Source organism: Anopheles stephensi, chromosome 2 (assembly GCF_013141755.1).
Source record: "Anopheles stephensi strain Indian chromosome 2, UCI_ANSTEP_V1.0, whole genome shotgun sequence".
NCBI classification, from domain to species: Eukaryota; Metazoa; Arthropoda; class Insecta; order Diptera; family Culicidae; genus Anopheles; species Anopheles stephensi.
The window spans coordinates 47,450,212-47,462,994 of NC_050202.1; the positions used below are offsets into that span (position 1 = coordinate 47,450,212).

The 12,783-nt window shown below is 41.5% G+C and overlaps 1 protein-coding gene across 3 annotated transcripts in view; it reads left to right on the top strand.

Annotated features, from left to right (window-relative positions):
- Positions 1-5,255: 5,255 nt before the first annotated feature.
- The window catches only part of LOC118507048 (neuropeptide CCHamide-2 receptor-like), a 62,124-nt gene continuing 54,596 nt past the window's right edge, over positions 5,256-12,783 (top strand). Inside the window, exons 1-2 of one of the 3 annotated variants that reach the window (XM_036045006.1) lie at positions 5,256-5,412; positions 6,785-7,284. The gene's annotated coding sequence lies outside the window, so the exon portion shown is untranslated. Of the gene's footprint in view, positions 5,413-5,433; positions 5,850-6,784; positions 7,285-12,783 lie in introns of those variants that run through there. The other 2 variants (XM_036045008.1, XM_036045007.1) reach the window with 2 other exon arrangements.

Genomic DNA, 12,783 nt, shown 5'->3' on the forward strand with positions numbered 1-12,783 from the left:
TACTTCAGTATGTTGTTGCTGTAGCGTTTAGTGTGATGTCGGTTAGGCTAAGAATCCATGGAATGCATCACGAGCATTAATAAACAACGTGTAAAGACGCCTCCTTTTTATCCCCTTTATAAATTACCTAAGCTACCTTCTTCCTTCAAACTCGCATCTAATGAACGCGGACGATGTGAAAATTTTCCTACCCATTACGCACCCTCGTAACTCCAAATCCGTACAACAACTGCTGGATTCCTTCTCTCTCTCTCTCTCTCTCTCTCTCTCTCTGGTGCTCTTCCAACTGCCTCTTCCTTAGCCTAGAAAAGTGCACCGTCATCTCCTTCTCCAGATCCGCCAATCCAATCCTGGCGCCATACTCCTTAAATTCAAAGGTCTTTGCACGGTCCAACACTATAAACGACTTTGGGGTCATACTTCATAGCAAAATGTCCTTCCACAAGCACTACGCTCACATCCTTAAAAAAGCGTTTAAAACCCTGTGTCTTATTCCCAAATTCTCCGTTGAAGTCACTGACCCATTATGTCTGAAGTCGCTTTACTGCAGGTTGGATCGATCCACCCTCGAGCACGGGAGCTGTTTTACCAGACTTGCTACCCGCAGGTTCCTAGGCTCCTTCAATCAGTCCCTTCTATCCTATGAGACCCGATGCCAACTCCTGGGGTTGACGTCCTTAGAGAAACGGTGGTCGGTGGCTGGTGTCGTGTTCATCGCTGGCTTGCTCCTCCACGTCACCGACGCTCCTGATCTCCTGTATCGGATAGGCCTATATGTCCCCACCCGATCACTCCGTCCCCGTGCTCCGCTAGCTATCGTGTCCCGGCGTTCGTGCTTTGGCCATAATGACCCCTTCCTTATATGTCTGTGCAGTTTTAATAGTGTCTCCGATCTCTACGACTACAGCTCACTCATCCCCGTCTTCCGAACATCCCTTCTTACAGCCCTGAACCTCACTTTCCAGTGAGCCAAAACCTGCTACTCCACTCTTACGTTGCCTAATTTTAAGTCTTTGTTCAGCCATGGTGGCAAACAAATGTTAGTGCAAATAAATAAATAAAAAATAATAAAAAACGTGTAAGCCAAACGATTTACTTGGGACTACAAATGTTATTTTTATTTGTTTCAAGAGTAAGGTCGATCAAGAACAAAATGTTTGGCAAGGAACTGTAACGTGTAAAAGGTTAGCAACTGATTTTATTCTATTGAGTTATGATCTATTATATTTTAAGTTTGTTCGTTGTGTTTTTAAAGCATTTTTTCTATTTTAAAATCTCAGTCTGATTGATTTGAAATGTTTGAATTTGTGAACCGTTTAAACGGTGTTTAAGGCGGTCCACGAGACCGAGAGACGAGAGGGTAGCGTTTCACACCCAATCCGGATTGTTATCCAACTACGGATCGTAACGAGGACCCTAAGCTGTTACCGAAATTAACCAGCATGTCATTAGCGGGAAGGAAGTAAGTAGCTAATGAGATGATCTTAACCTAAGGCGAAAGAGGATGACAGTGAGAGTTGGAAATCAACTACGTGAGACGTGGAGTTAAAGAAGAACGAAGTGCTCTTAAGAAAGGATCTGTTTGAGTGTTTTATAAACTTTTTCTTTCGCTTGCTTAAATAATTGATCTGTCGTCGCTTCTGGTTTGGGACAAATTATCATTCAATTGCTCTAGCTGTTACGTCCTGTTACGAAAAGTACTGCGTTATGTAGCCGTTTTTTAGCTACCGTGCTTCAATGAGTGGTAACTTTACTGGAGTTCACCACAGCAGACATATTCCCAGATTGACCATTTTCTTATCGATGGAAGACACTTCTCGGTAATTTTTGACGTACGGCCCTACAGAGGAGCAAACGTCGACTCAAACCATTTTCTGGTTCTGGTCAAGGCACAACAAAAACTCTGCTCTACCCCAAGGCTCAATACGGATCGGCTGAGGCAAACGGATGTGGCGAGGGACTTCACAATCGCGCTTGGGGAAGCGTTGACACCACTATCGAGGCGATGCCCCTTATTGACCACTGGCATACGGTGCAGCAAACCATCAGCACCACGGCAGAGCGAACGATTTGTCGCGCGACTCGTAACCAGAGGAAGGAATGGTTTGATGATGAGTACAGGCGAGCACTCTACTATACCAGCGCGAGACCCGGTAGAGCAGGGAGAGCTACCAACAACTGAAAAGGCTCTTTCAGGACATGAAGCGCAGCTTCTTGGAGTCGGATGAGCAGCAGCAACAGACAACTGATGCAGATACAGAACACCAGACCAAGAAAGTAGAGAAGAGCACTACTACAACAGCCAGCATGACTATGGGGAAGTGCCCCCGCCATCCTTGGATGAAGTCATCAGTGCCATCAGACAGCTGAAATCTCACTAGTCGGCTACCAGTGATTCCAGATGGGCCCGGAGAGGCTTGCCGCGATCATGCTTTGGTTGACTGGCTGGGTGTCATTCATCAGCATCCTCTTCTGCAGGCTTGTACCCCTTGCTACAGATTTCGTCGGAAGCTACAGTGCTTTGAGACACAGTGGATCGTAGAAGTCACGAGCACCACATTTAAGGATACCTAGAGCTCTCCAGGTCTATTTAACAGTTGGTATCAATTCAATTAGAATAAAATTTCTCATTGTATTTCATCATCACAATTTGCTTTACTTTTTACGTTATACCTACAGGGAAATAGAGTAAGATTTTAAGTCCAACTACAGTATTTGTTGAATACTTTCAACGGTAGAAACGGGCTTAACTGTTGGGCGTTCGGATTTAGCTACGAAGAGCGCTGTTTTAGGCGAAGAAATCGACTGACGGACGATGATGATAAACAGATAAGCCAAGCGATCGATTTTTGAAATTTTCTGCAGTAACGACCGTCGACCGAGATGAATGATAGTGAACGGCGTGATTGTTTAAGCTGCTGGTGATTCAAACGAGGTTAAAGCCCAAATTCTCTTTCGTATTTTAAGCATTATACAACGGGACACTAAATAATCGCAACAGAACATTTGAATGCTTATGTCTTTTGTATAATCTTTTATGTTTTATTTATTTTCTAAAATATTTTTTAAATAAAAAGGTTTACCGTAACAAATTTATTATTATCTTTGAATTATTTTATTAACAAAGCTCTTCACAGAGTCAGTAAGAACATAATTACAAATGTGTTGCTTGTCACGAACTGTTTAACCTTGGTGATTTTTGACCAAGTGATAGAAATATGTTTTACTCATATTACTAGAAAGAATAACGCATTACGAAAATATCTGTAAGACACATTTAAACTATTTTTTAATTATAGACAAAACAAGAACCAAACGAATAGGTAGATGAAAATAATTTTATTTAAATGTGATTTGACAAAATGATAACGATATCCGGGCGGTAAAAACTGAAACACTGCTTCCCATCATCGTTAGCTACATTGTCAATACAAGCAGGCAACACAAAAGCCCAAAAAGAAACAATCGGGAAAAGCCCTCGCGACTTTCCATAGGCTTCTGGGCAGGACAGCGTCCAGGAGGATGCCGATGCTGACGATGAAAGTAATGCGATAAACATTTGCTTCTGGCATCAAATTAACGTCATCTCGTGTCGCGGACGATGACAATCCTCCGCCTAGTGGCTACTCCAGCGTGCGGTGAAACGGAGAGGTAGCAAAGAACCAAATGAATACATCACACGCAAGGCAGACAATCACAAACCAAACAATCAAACGGGCAAACACTGGGGACATGGCAGCAGCAGCAGCACACAGTTGAACCACCCGATTGTTTCAGTGAGGAAAGCGAAGAAGAAAGGCGATGACAATTTACAAAGTTTGTTGATTGTTTTTTTTCTGCATCTTCCATTATCGTTCTGTTTTTGATTTTTCACGTGATGCGATCAGCATTCCTGTCATTTTCAGGCCCGGGCGTACGACAACGTCAGCGCGGTTGAATGTTGTTGCGTATTTAACATTCCCATTTTTTGCGTCGACCGTTACTGGGTGCGATGTTTTTCGATTAGCTTGATGCATGAAAAACATCGCGCAAAGAAGCAGAACCTCTAAACGCGCATAAAAAATGCATCGAACAGCTGTTCGGAGGCAACATTGTAAAACGACATCGTGCAGCTTTGTTTGAAACGGCAGACATTTCCCCAGGCCGAACGCACGTGCTCGACCGAAGATGAATTGGTTCCCGAGCAGCAGCCGAAGAAAGGTACGAGCAGCAGCCGGTATAGTGTATGCGGGATGTTTGGGTACGATATTTCCATGGGGTGGATTTTATTGTGCTTGTAGTCCGATGACCTGATGGAGGCGCCTGGTCTTTTGTACAAAAAGTAGATTTTTTTGAATTGAGAGAGATGTGTTAATGATGTGATGATGTATTGATGATGATTGATGTATTGATTTCAATATAAATTATTTTTATGAGATCTAATCTTTTAAAGTCTTTTTTAAAAATTTTCTGTATTTTATTTTTAACGGTTGCAAAAATCTTTGAACAAATTGATTAATTAATTTATTAATGTGCGAATTGCATTCGTAAATTTTAAATTTGACTATTTGAAAAGAAAACTTGAGTATCGTAATAAAATAAAACAAAATGAAATAAAATAAAATAAGAAATATAAAAACAATCACATAAATTAAAATAAGACAAAAAACAGAATAAATTAAGTAATAATACTGAATAGAAATACAGAACAAAATTAATAAAAAATGGGGAATTACATAAAATTAATGAATAAATGAGTTTATCAATAATACAACAGAAGCATATAAAATGAGACAATCATTTGGATAAAATATGTTGAAGCATAATAATTAAGTTGTTGAAATATTTCATAAAAAAGGGAATAAAACATTTGTAAAAAAAGGTTTTTAAGTCAAAATTTTTAGTTTGATTGTTTATTATTACATTTTTTATTATTTATATTATTATCTTATTTTTCAATGATTAAAGCAAATATTACGAGAAAAGAAACGAAAAGAGTGTAAAAAAAAACAACTATTTACAACCAGTTTTCACACGCATCCGCCACTGTCTCACTGTTGATACAACACACGCGCGCCCTACGACAGACGGAGGACACTTTCCCTCCCACATATACCAGACTCTTGGTTAACAACATCCGCATCCGGCGCTCCACCGGCCAAGGCACACACACAAAGCCGATCACCAACATCGTAAGCATCGAAGCGATTCGGACCAGGGGGTTTTTTGTGCTCAGGGTGGCGCTCGTTGGACGCTTGCGAAAAGGAAAGTTCGTTCCATCTACCGTAACCAGACCACAGATCCGCGTCAGTTGGTGGCGGTCCTTCGTGCGGTGCAGTCCTGCAACCGGTCTCGGGTTACGTTCGGTACCGGTGTGTGTTACGTGAGATCGCGAGCTAAATGTGGCAATAGTTTCGTGAATGAGTGTTGTTGGTTAGTAAATAATTGTTATAAATTTCCTTTAAAAGTGAAAATTTTAATATGTTTTTGGTGATTTAAATGAGTAGAAAATAGTGTTCAAATGTCGCAAGTGCAGTGGTGAAAATAATCATTTAACCATTCGAAAAGGACACCGGATACCAAATCCGGATAAGCCCTACGGGAAAACGAACGCCAAGAGAGCAAAGGCAATTGCTTCCCTTCCGATTACGATTGTGAAGTCCCTACTTTTTTGTAGATCGCTCCCTTCAACCAAGCACTGCTCTGATACGTGCTTAATCAAGGATTCAATCCAATTGGAGTCTCTTTTATTTCCCCCCTCTTTTCTTCTTGCCAGCCGGCCCCGCCAAAGAAGTGTCAATTAAATCGAGCAAAGCCTGTGCCACTGGTGTCCGTTTTATAGCCCCCGGTTTAATCGCCCGGAAAACGCAGTAGGGTCAATTAATCATTCTTCGGCGACAACGACACCGATTATGATGATAGCTTGCAAAAGGGGGCGAGAAAAAGAGAGAGAGAGAGAGAGAGAGAGAGACTGAGTATTTTCCGATAAAAAAGTAAATCATTTAAAGAGGCTCCAAAAGGGAAAAGAACAGTTCGAGAGTGTGTGAAGAGGTAGTGGGTGAAAAATTGTTCCTGTGTTGGAATGTGGCGCTCGGCTCATTTGTCATTTCCTGAACCAACCGGGGCCAAAAGAAAAGGGAAGGTGCCAAATGTGTATGTATGTGTGTGTGAGTGTGTGAAGAAAACGGCCAATAACATATCAAACATGCCGAAAACACGAGTTAGCATCAACCAGCTGTACCGTGTTTCCGTGGGTTTTATAAGGGATCCCCCCCCCCCCCCTCTTCGGGCTATAACGATGATGAAAAGTGCTGCGATGATGAAAAGCGTCCAGTGCTGTCGGTCTGTCGATCTGTCTCTCTGCCGGTCGGTAAACTAAACGGGGTTGGCCGATGGTACATGGGCACGATGGGTTCTAAAAATAAGTCACGATCGCTCTTTCCCGTGCATCATAAATTACACGCCCATCAAAATTACTACTCACGCTGCTGTTACTGACGCTACCCGTTTTTTTGTTTCGGTTATCATTATTATTATGATTATTTTTATTACAACCATCGCGAATTGAATGGGAATATCGTGATCGCCGGTTAGACCGGTACAGCAGCATCACCCGTTTGATTCCGGATTGGTGTGAGTTCCCCCTTATGGGGAAACTTTTCTCCAGCTCGTGCGTGTGATGCGATTAATTAATCCGTGTCTGTGTGTGTGTGTGCTCCGAATGCATTAACGTGCGGTCGGGAATTAAAAGTGTCGGGCGCCTAAAGTTAGATAATTTATTGCGTTCTTTTACGGTTTCGCTTAGCTTTTCAGCTGGAATCCCTGTTTTCCGGGGCGCAAAATTGAATGAAAAACCTACAGCAGAAGTAGCAGCGAAATGAATGTGCGAGATACGAGTCCGTAACATACCATCCAAGTGTTTCTGTGCGTGTGTGTGTGTGTGAGCGTGATGATGATGAGTTTGTCTAATCTGTTGCCAGTGGCGGGAAAAGATTAATATTTCCCCTTCTGGCTGCCCCTTAAAACCGTACAAGCGGATCGGTTGCAATACGGTGCCAACGTGTGTGTCTGTGTGCGAGCATGTGATTTTGGTGTATTCGGTTGGTTGGTTGGTTGGTTGGTGCTGGTGCCAGCAAATGGACACGCGTGTGGAGTAAAAAGCGATCGAAAAACATCAGTTAATGACAGGCGGTTGGCAAGCTTAAAGTCGCCAAGACAAGGCCCCCCCACCGCCCCACTCGGTTGGCGGATAAACGCAGTATCCAGCGGTCCAGTGCGAGAGTTGCTGCTGTAGCTAAAAACAAGGTAATGACTGATGCGGGCAATTTGGGTGTCGGAATAAATAATCATAACCTTTAGCACGGATCCCGGTTTTTGTGTTTTTCGTTGGTGGATGGTGAGAAACGATCAATGGTGAGAGAGAGAGAGTGAGAGAGAGAGCTGTCTCTGTCGGTGAACGGACAGTCGGTTTTCGATCGTAAACTGTGTTTGCGGGGAAATTGATTCCACTAGCAGCCAGCTGCCACCCAAACTGCCACGGTCGAACGGGACCTATTTAATGGCTAACTGCGAAATGAAATGAGCAGCAGGCGGCATCTGCCACATCATATTGAAACACATTTATGCTAATCCAATGCAATGCCCGGAAGTAATATTCATGTCGGACGGTCGACCGCATTATACACGGGCCAACGTACTGCGGTTACTCGGAAGGAGTAGCGCGATAAAAGCGATTTACTGTCCGTACATTGATGGAAAAGTACCGGAGTAGCTGGGAAAGCGCTATTTTTACCTATTTGTTTTAAAATTTATCAACCAAAGTGTAAGCAATCAAAATTGCGCGAATACTTTTATCCCGCAAACAGAAAACGCTATCGGGATATCAGGGGAAACATATTTTCCGGCATAAATCTGCTGACGTGCTGCTAGAGGCGTGCCCGCAGATTCCCCATAAATGGCCGCCCCTGTGTGTTGAGTTGTGATGCGTTTCATTTTCTGCCGGGCCCGCTGTTTATCGTGTTAATCCTTAGTAACAACCCACCAGCAGCATTGGAGGGGGTAGCGTTGTAGGTAAAAATATTTACCACACGCAACGAAAGCCGATGAAATGGACCGTGTTTTGTGGAATTGGCTCTTTTAAAAAAGAAAGGCAGTAGTGGGATTCAACAAAAATATGTAGTGTGTGTTGTCCGGGGGGGGGGGGGGGGGGGGGGTGTTTTGGTGTTGTGAAACCTTTTAGAAACTAAAAAAAATAAGAATACCTTAGTTCATATCAACGGTAGCATCTGTGAATGCTGTCGATTGACAGGTGTGCGATCGAATTTCGATAGGTCAGACCGCCCATTGGCTGGCTTCGACGAGATCCTCCCATACAATGTACTGGGCTAGCCCGGCAGCTATCTGTCTGTGTTCACGTGGTGCGTCAATAAAAAGGACTAGAGTTTTCAGCCTTTTTTCGATGCTGAAAGAAACCAACAACAATAAAAGTCCAATTACAAAAGCTTACTTTTAACAAAGGCGAAGAAACGAGAGCGTACTACATGGGGGAAGGAAAGAACGAACGATTTCTAGGAATGTTGGCAACTTTTCTCTTGGGGAAAACATTCATTTTCTATCTAGAGCGCTGTTGAGATTAGTGTGAATCCTTTAAGTATTTATGGTGGCTGTAAACATTGACGTGACTTAGTTGATTCACATAATGTGGCGCTTCAGAGACTTTTACATCAGCCTGTGGTATCATTATATGGCAGGCATGATTGTGAAACTAAAATAAAGTTCAGAAAATATTGAAAATAGTCTATACAAAAGTAGCTATCAAATAAGAATGTTCAAATGCAACAAAACCCTGGTAATTGCTTTTTGGTTGCCTTCGATGCATGATAGTCGAAAACGCCTTACTAAGCTTTGATAGCTTCAAGGACTAGGAACGTCTGCTGGAAGCGCCAGTCGTGTAGCAGTCTGTGTTTGTAGAAGAAGTTATGTAAAGTATACTATTTATCTTCTTCAACTAACTGCAATAGCTATCTTCAATGGTTGACTAGCATAACACATAAGAAAGCATCCTAATCGGTTGATCGTTTGATTTATAAGCTAACTTTAATAGCAATATGTTTGAGAGAGTATTGAGAGTAAGTGTTTAGAGCCTGAAAGAATTAAATTGCAGCAATGATATCTTGTCCTCAAACAGGTGGATTTTTTTTCCGTGTCGAACGCATTGACCATTTAGGTGGAAAGAATTTTAATAATTTCATTATTCACAATTTGAAACTCACAAATAAATAATGAAGTGTTTGTTTGTCTTTACACTAGTTGTTTGAAAATGTATGATTGTACAAGGAAACAACAATGGAGACGCCTGGTGGCTGACGTATGTATCTACACATGCTGTATTATCATTGGGGTTGGATGCCTATGTCGTTACATCGAGCCCTTTTTTATTTTTAAAGCGTCGTAATTGTTATTTTTTATAATATACATCATACATTTTCTAAAAAAGTTAGAAGCATTCTACAGAATATTGGCTAGCTCCCTTACGGCAAATAACTTCACATTTCTTCACAGCTCTTTCTAGTATCCCAACGACCACAGTTGCTACTTGGTCTTGGATATAGAATGATGGAGCAACATTAGAATGAAGAGGCCAGAAAAAATCAAATGGACACTGTTGAGGAAGGTTAGAAGTCGAGCTCAATCGACAATACGCCTACGGATGGACAGACGTAATGATATATTTTTTACCAGCGTTGTGGAAATGCTGATTATGAGTGATTTGTTTTTTTATTATTATTATTCGACTCACTGCTTCGCTCTTCTTGGCAGCACAGTATTTACAAGTACACGGTAATCACAACAGGAAAAAAGCACTAACGGGAGCGGTTGGAAACACATGATAGATATTTACATGGATGGACGGACTTAGCTGAGGGAAATTCAGCCTCGAACACATCACAAGTAACGTTGATTTCTCGACACATACGTAGAAGTTGGATGTGACTTCGATCATTAGTCCGAGGTTAGGTGATTGCTGCCAGCATTGCTCGAGTGGGAAGCGACATGGCAGGCACGTATCGGTTGATGGAAAAGAGAAGCGCTGGATACTGGACGCTACGGTGAAGAAACCCTGCGATGAAAGACAACCGTGTCTGTTCTTGGCGCTCAACAAGAAAAGACAACTCAAGCATCAGACACCTAGTCTTGTAATTTCGATGGCAATCGCGAAAACGGAGTGTAAAACGCGAGAACTTGCGTTGTATGGACTGCAGTCGTGCAAGCTCAGCAAAGCGATATGGAAAACAATGCATTGAAAAATAAAGCATTTTTATGTTTACATACTTCTCCCTCACGGCTTTAAGACCCCTAAGGTCATGCCTGTCTAGTGGCGTGCTAGACTTATTGATACCACATAGTCGGATAGACAGTCTTAATCACGGGGGAACGGTCCGAAAGGGATTTGAAACCTGGTCCTACCGTATGAAAACCGGTACCTCTGTCGTCTCTACCTCCGGGCTACCCCAAGTTTACATACTATGAGTTTTAAAACGTGCGATTTTAAAAGCATAGGCGAGGATGCAATAATGGAGACGCCTGGTAGCTGACGTACTTATCGTTACATTACATTTGCCATTGAATCGGAAGTCTATCCCTATCAACACAACAGGTAATTCAATGTTTAAAACTGGGCTCTAATGATTTGTGTAACAAGCATTCATCAAACATATTGCCATACGGCCCCAATCTACTTTATGGCAATGCAACATAATCTTCGATCGTGAACGCATGGAATTTCCATTTTTTCCAGAAAGCAATGACTTCTTTATTCCAGTTTTGTTCTCCTACGTCTGCTTGGCTTTTAAACCTTAGGAGGTATTGGCCAGCTATTTTCTTGACTTAGGTTACCCATAGCTGAAAAGCCATCTCGGTACCCGATGCAGACCGAATAAACGTTGAACAACTACCGAAAGGATCCGTTGAACAACTAGTCCATGATCACCATCGATAAACCCACCGGATATTACGATCCTGCTATCCTCGTAAGTTTCTGATGCATTTCAGATGAGTCCCACACCATCGTTAGTTCGTTGGCATCCGTACGCATTTAAATTGTTTTCGTCTTTCTTTATATGGTTTTTACTTCGTTCGATTGGATGGGTCGTGTAAGGACATAGAATCATCGCATGGAACATTTTGAAAATGATTCAATAGCCTGCAATGAATACGTCCCATGTAACATACTTGCTTGAAGCATATCCTGAGTCGAGCAGTAAATGGTGTGTGGATCATACTTTCCCTTAGATATTCTCATCCATTTGATGGGGTGATGACGCTCAACAACCTTCACATCCTTGAACAACCTTTAATTTAGAGCTCATTTATATGCAGTGCCTTAATAAATACAAAATTCAGCAGAAATAAATAAATTAAAGTTATTCTCCAATTGGCGCCCTGTCATGTTGTTTGCGATATTATGTATCGTCACGAAACTCGCTTCGTCCACATTTTTCAAAACAAATACATAAAAAGAGTATTATGTTTAGCGCCACATGTTGCGAGAATCTGTGGTGTGGTTTATGAGTACATCGGGCATCGGATACATTACTTTTGATGTGGGCTATATGTACATGTCACAAATATAATATTGCGCAACACAAAGAGCAACATCAGTTACAGCAAAAAAGCCGTAGCGGTCTGAGGTTGGCCGCTCGTAGTGTGCTTGTCGTATTACTGAATGGCTTCCAGCACACTTGTTCGAATTTTTTCGACACTCACTCGATAATGCTTGAAACTTGAGGAGATAAGATTGAAGCCAAACGATGGCAATCCGTTCCGTTCTGCTAGCATGCGGTCTTGCAGTGTTCTGTCAAAAGTGGCTTTAAGATCTATTTATATTCATGCTGTTTCATCCAATCGCAATGTCTCAATTCGTTACAAACGTGACTGTTCAGCATGATTTCAATTGGTTTTCTATAAACATACATATTGCTTACTTCTCAATCGAATGCTTACTTACGGATTAAAAAAAAAAAAAGTTGGATGTAAAAATAATATTAATATGATAACGAATGTCTAAGGAAGCTCACAAATGTTAACGTAAACACAGTTTAATTTTATATAAACTTACCTAGTTAAAATATGAATTTAAAAGCATTTAAGATTGAAATGCCTAATGCTAAAAACATCTTTTTTTAAGTGAAATCACTAAATGACACAACACAACCTTCAAAACTTCAACCATTTATATTTAATTATATTTTTCAATCAAATACATTAAACGTCAGCGTATGACATTTTGTACACAAAATATTTCGTTTTTCAAAACCAATTCTCTCTAAAACTAATCTGTTTCTCCTTATTATTCGGTGGCACTACAAGCTCTAGAGAACTTGGCCTGAGATTTGTGGCTTTCTGTGACTTGAGTGTACCTGTAGCTAGCCCTGCAAACGGGGAGGCGATCCGGCTGGGGATTTGCATTACAATTCTCAGGAACAACAAAAAATAACAAAAATTTAATAAAAGATTAACAAAAAAACAATTAACAAGGCATTTCCGCCAACTTATTTTTCCTTATCCCGGGCATGCTCGGTTGTGGGCGTGTGGCGATTGCAGTGTGGTTATCCAGGTCGATTGTAGAGGTTGTATGTATGATTTGCTCCGGGCCTAATGCTGACAGTGATGTGCTGATGGTAGTGTGGTGTGTAAACCATCCTTCCGTGCAGCGGGTGTGGATTGTAAAGAAACAAAAACAAAAAAACGATTTGGACAGCACAAACATTTTACTGCGTAAAGTGTTCCTCAAACTGCCCAACA